Here is a 6,704-nt window from a genome sequence, read left to right as displayed (position 1 = left end):
TCGTCTGTGGCCAAATTAATCGCTCAAACATGGGAGGAATGTAAGGCTTCCGCTCCGGTGAGATAACCTGCGTTGGCCGCACTTTCACCTTTGAAGTTGAACCACCAAAACCATTAATATTTTTGTGAAGGAGGTGGTTTGGCGCTTGAGTACTTGCAGTACTGTTCAACAGCAGCGCATATTGTTCATTTTCCAGTCTTGATCTCGCTGCCTCTGCAGTTAGAGCTCTTGCTTCCACTTGTGGACTGATCTGTGCTTCTGAAACATTTCCTAAGAGGTTAAGCGTTGGACTTTCATAATTCAAATTTTGCTTAAACAAGTTTACAGCTTCTAGCCTTTTGGCTGCTTCTTTTTCAGCTTTTGCTTCAGTTGTCTGAGTGTCTACGACATTGCCAAGGTTTGACAAGTTGAGAAGTTGTTTAAATTTGAGTTCTTCTAGTTTTTTGGCTGCTACGGCTTGAGCCGTTGGTCCAAGACCTTCAGTGTAGCGCAGAAGGCTCTCTCTGTAGTTGCCAGCGTTTTTGTTCAACTGCAAAGCCAACACACCCCATGTAAGGAAGAGTGATGGTGGTCTGGTCTTTATAGTTAAAAATCTGAAAATGGGATTTTAGTAAAATGGTAAAGAAATATATATAACACGCAATTACATGGATATAATATTTAGTGGAAGTGCCATGGGGAGGTGAAAACTAGACTTACGTAGTAGTAAGCTTGTGTATGGGATGAAGGGATTTTTTTCTTCTTTAAATATCCCTCTCAAAATGTGGGTAGCACAGTGAGGTTTGTGAGTAGGAATGATGTTTTCACAAATTTGTCGCGCCAATTTCAATAGAATTGTAACAAGTTTTCAATTTGGTGTACTACATACAGATTTGAGTGGTCCAAAAACATTCACACATATATCTCAACATACATATATAGATGACGCGCTTGAATGTTGTTTGGGAGGGAAAAAAGAAGAAGAAAAAACTTACTTGAAGGTTTGGTTCGAGAGCATGTAGGACTTCTGAACACAGTGACTTGTCATTTGGAGGCCAATACTTGTCCCTCTTCTCTATTTCAAGTGCCTTACAATGAGTATCAACGTTTCTCCCTGTGTCAAGGAAGGATGAAAAATACAATTAATTGCTCCAACTTGAACATCCAATCAAAACGACAACTGTTTAATTAAAACGGGTTTCGATTAACTGTATACTCCTGCAAGTTTTGCTTTAATCAATAAGAAATTGTTAGAATTTAGCAAGAACTGTAAGAGCAAAATGAGTGCAGCAAACACTACAAGGTCTTGAATAAAGAGTTTCAATTAGTAGGTCAAGTCTGGTTAAGTTTCCTTGTTAATTTGTGTTCCAACACATGTCTTTTTACATGGATTTCAATGGTTGGTTGTTCTAGAGAGGCTCTTTTTTCTTCTCACGTAAAGGAGTATGATCTAATTTATTTATGTCTTGTCTTGACCTGACTTAAGAACAATCGCCCTCAACAATGTAGGCGATGTATCATTGATTGGTTGTCATAGATATGTACTATACAATGTCGACCCTTTAAATAGATTTCAATGGTTGGTTTTTAAGAGATACTTTTTCCTTTTCTCTTAACAGTCTTCACCGGGCTCAAGAACCATCCAACTCCAAGACTATAAACAACAACGAGTCATATATATACTATACGCAATCGCCCTCAACAATTAATGTATGCATTATAGCATTGACATAATAAGTTGCAATTAATTAGATGATTTTTATGGTACCCCTCCTTAAGGTACTTCTCTTAAATTACTTGTTAGAGAATAATATAAACCAATAAAAAGTCTTTATCTACCGGCTTAAGTTTTCTGGATTGAATTGATTCTTTATATGGTATCAGAGCTTAGGTGTCACGAGTTTGATCCTCATTATCTCCTACTTTTTCTGGAAGCATCATTGGGTTAAATTGATTCTTTACATTATTGACTATGAAATTTTGCTTCAATGATAATTTAACAGTATAAAATGCTGCCAATTGGAAATTGGTACCACTGAATTCTCCTCCCATAAAATATGTCCAATATCATATTCTCTAGTAAAAGGAGGACCTTTTGTATTTCTTTCTAGAACAAGCAACTCTGTTATCAATTCAGTAAGTATTTTTTTATTACAAGATGGAGCCACACAACATGAATAAGTGAGGAGCAATGTTCCTTACCGGCAGAATTAAGACGAAATCTTGCATGCCCTGTGGTTTTGGGTAGTCCACCTCTTGGCTTTCCACCTGAGACTGCTGGGGGATTCTTGTTGGTGGAAGATTGCACCACAAAATGTTTAGGGTCAACACCACTTATGTCCTCAATAACCTTTTTGGCAAGACCAAGTATGCTTTCGGCCTGCAAGAAATTATGTTGAACAAAACTTATATTTAGAAACTTAATACAAGTATACAATATTATTCTATAGCTTAATTAGTTAGACAGCAAACTACAATTCTCAGAGTAAGGCTTGCTAATTCATTTTGTCATACCACTAGGTAACGTCTTGAGTTTGCGGGATTAATATTCATAGCATTGATGCACATTAGATACACGTCCCGCTGTAGATCATTGAAATAGATGAAATATATATCAGTTGGAAGTGTTTCACAAATTATATTAAATAAATAGGTAAAACATATTATCAGAAATGTCCAAATGAATTTGAAATGTATTAGAATGTGTAAGTGATGAGGAGCAACAAAGTCCAAACAATACAGAAACATTTTCAAAGTAAAATAAAATAAAATAAAAAATCTCCCCTTTTTCTCAGATAACTAAAACCTCCCTGATTAATGTGCCTGAATAAATTATTCACTCTTATAAATCATTTAAAGTCTTGAAAATTCAAATTTTATCATTTTTGTATCATTTTTTCGTCAACCACGACAGAAACACAATCTATCGGAATGGGTAAAACTTATTATATACAATGAGTTTATTAAGAAGTTTTTGATAAGGGTGCATGAAACTGAATATAGATAATGTTTCCAATTATGTGAGAAAAAGAAAATAACTAATGATATATACAGCTGCTTTTAAATAATGACAAAAGAAAAATCATGAGAGCCAGAATAATAGATTTGTTTTCTTTTTTCCAAAATATAATACTCCAGTTCAAATTGTTGAGAGCTTCTTAGTCAGGATAGTACCCAAGAATCTGATATCACAGCAATATTAATACGATAGCCTGACCTAAGATAAATAAAATAAGTAAATTGCAAAAGTTGTGCCTCTGACTGTACATCACTCCTTTCTTCATAGAAAAAGAAAACACAACAAAACCTAATTGATAAGCTTTCTCAATTGAAAGACTCAGATGATCTCTTATTTGGTATAAATTCAACGTTATTCCTGAATAGTATTGAATCTCTAGCCTGACTGAGCTAAGAATATTGTCCATCTTATTATTGGAATAATAATAAGATGCACAATAATATTTTTCCTAAAACATTTATAAGTACGTATGAAGAAGAAAGGGGAAAGAAATAGGAAAGGGAAGGGGATGGAATTGCAAATTAAATATGATGATTTTTAAACCTTGAACTGTTCCAAGCTTGTATACATGCCCTCCTGAAGTTTGGCCCTCATGGTACCAAAATCCATTGGCTGCTTGACAATTCTATAGTAATCCCCTACCTTTAAAACCAACAATTAATCCAACTTTAGCATAAAGCTTAATATATAATAATCAAATAACAAGAAATAACATGGATCTTCAAATGGCAAAATCAAACCACATTAGGATTAACTGGCTCCGCAAATAACTCCTCCGGGTCGTTCCTGCACATTTAAACCACTTACTAATCATTTATGGGAAGAATATATCCTTCGAGGTTTAAATGTTGTCAAATGATAAAATAACCCATTTTCACCTCTGCAGGACATCAAGGACAAACTCAAGTACTCCTTTTTGTGGCATACCATTAAGAGATGAACCTGAACGGTACAAAATTAATATAGTTATATAAATTAGTAACTAGTTAGGGAAAATGTCCTATAATATGGCTAACCAGAAGAAATGGCAGGGAACGGATTCTACAAGTGTGAGGTAATTAACAAGCTTACCGTTTGTTTTTGAACTACTTCCATTCTCAGGGAGTTGTCCTTCCTGTACAGGCTTTGAAATGGAATAGCAAGTGAATAAACAAATAAAATACAGAGAGCAAGTGGTTGTATTTGTACCCATTATTCACTAGTAAAACAGATATAATTAAGACTCCAAGCTTGTCATGAGAAGGGTGCAACCGCAGTACTAATTTTTCTTCTTCTTTGTTTTAGTAGATAGTACTAAATTTTTAACTTCAGCGATCTTAAGCTCAATATTTCAACATGCATGTGTTAGGAAAATTAAAGAGTGAAAAATATTGAACTAATATTTGTTAGAAAAGAACAATGGATATACTAAATGCTAGAGAAATTCAATGAAAGAATCAGTATAATTAAAGAATAATACATATATATGTTTGACACACAACAAGTGACATATATCATTATGTAGATACGTAACCAGCCAATAATGACCTGCTTTTGTTTCCTTTTTTGGTTAACGTAGCTGAGAGTACTAAAGTTGTTTTTTGTTTTTTTTTTCCTAAGAGCATGCCAAGAATGAGAAACATAAAACCTGAGTTGAAGGGATCAGTTGACCAACTGCTTCGCACTTTCCCTTGTTGTTGGTTGGAGAATTTTGCTCATAATCAGATATGAAATGATCACATAAAAGGGTGATTTCCTTTCCTTTTCCTTTGTCTGTATTGTCATGATCATTGGCTAACTCGTTCTTCCTTTCCTTTTCCTTTTCGCTTTCTCTTTTTTCTTCCAAAGCAAGGATTCTGCTACTCCTCCTCCTCTCTGTCTGCTGTGATTCATCTTGAAACACATTTTTTCTTTTCCTTCCAGACCCTGTATGTATATATATATATATATATATATATATATATATATATATGCATATCAAGACATGCCTTAATTAACAACTTCAGTATTATCATTCTAAATCTATCATTAGATTAAAAGAAATGTCACTTTAGCTTAATGTAAATATTTCATTTATTACATTGTAAAATAATGCATAAAAATATGCTCAAAATTATACTTGGATCATGATAATAATCAATTTACACCAAGATTCACTACTATACATGTGCATATGAATTTACACACGCTGCTATAGCTAATATAAAAGGCTAAGATAGAAACACACATATTTTGCAAAGTTTAAAATAAATTGTACTCTCAAAATTCTTATTAATTTGAGTTTTGGTCCCTACAAATTTTTTTAAAAAAAATTATGAGTAACCAAAACCTTAATTATTTGAAACAATAAAATCAACACTAAAAAATTTATAAACCAAAACTCAAATCGGAAACAATTATAAAGACCAAAATCTACCGGTGTTTAAAAACCCGGCTCAGTCATCAACCCGGCCCAGTCATCAACCCGGCCGAGGTTAGGGGTTACGAGGTCACTACGCTGATCCAGTTTTATATATTAAAAAAATATAAATATATATATCTTATATGAAAATATTAAAAAAGAAATCACGAATCATCAAAGATTCAAAATATAGTTATTATAATTCACCAATTACAACCACAAGTCAATATTACACAACCTAATTAAAGTATAAAGATACCAAACTACAAAACTCATATTCTAATGATACCAAAGTATCAAGATACCACGAGTCTAGGTCGCTGGGAGAGAAGAGAACGATTAGATTTAGGTTTGCAAGTATTTTTATTTTATTTTTTTTAATAAAACGACGTTGTTTTATGAAATTTTCTTTAGAAAAAAAACATGTAGTGACCCCCTTTGACCCTTCTGACCCGGGAGTCACTGAAATCCGGCCGGGTTTTGGGGTCGAAGGGGTCGATGTGCATATAGGATCCAACTTGTGACCTCAACCCTCAGAGGGGAGGGGTCAGGGTTGACCCGGGTCAACTCGGAGGCGGAGTGGAGTTTTAAAACACTGAAATCTACCTTTTAAAATAGAAAAAAGTATTACCTTTAATTTATTAATATTATATTTGATTTATTTCGTATAAACTTTAAAATGCATAGAAAAAATTGAAAAATAAACGGAAACATTTTCTAAAAATGTAAAAATGCTAAATAAAGTAATTATTTTCATTTTGTTTATAAAAAAAGAGAAGGATAAAAATTTAATTGAATTAAATTTTTAAAAAAAGTTAGGGAAAGGGGGACTCAAATTCAAACAGAGAAAAATTTACAATCAAAATTTTCAATAATAGAACTGTTACGAATCAACTTTCCTAAAAATTTAATTTATTAAGTGGAGCCAGAGAAATGATTTTATATTAAATCTCTATCGCTTCTCTTCATTTTTAATATGTTCCTTCATACGAGAATTTTTTGAATTTGAAGTATGAACAATGCACACTCTGCACCACTTGATCATAAAGGCTTTGATAACATATAATAAGCCAACTCTCTCAAAAATTTAATCTATTAGATGAAAACACACAAATACAATTATATTATATCTCTAACAAAGAAACATTAACTTCTAAACCACTTTTAAAATATAAGTTATGTTTATCTTATTTTACATGAGATAAATAAATTTCCTACAGACACAAAAAAGAGTTGGATCCCACCATTTTTTTTCTCTCCTCTTACTTGTGGGTCCCACTTGTAATTTTATTTCTACAACATGATGTAACTATTTTCCTACAACAT

Source organism: Gastrolobium bilobum, unplaced genomic scaffold (assembly GCF_033153095.1).
Source record: "Gastrolobium bilobum isolate Gb01-03AN ecotype WA unplaced genomic scaffold, APGP_CSIRO_Gbil_v1 utg909, whole genome shotgun sequence".
NCBI lineage: Eukaryota > Viridiplantae > Streptophyta > Magnoliopsida > Fabales > Fabaceae > Gastrolobium > Gastrolobium bilobum.
The sequence above is the reverse complement of the archived record's forward strand: the minus strand, read 5'-3'. Positions refer to the sequence as shown.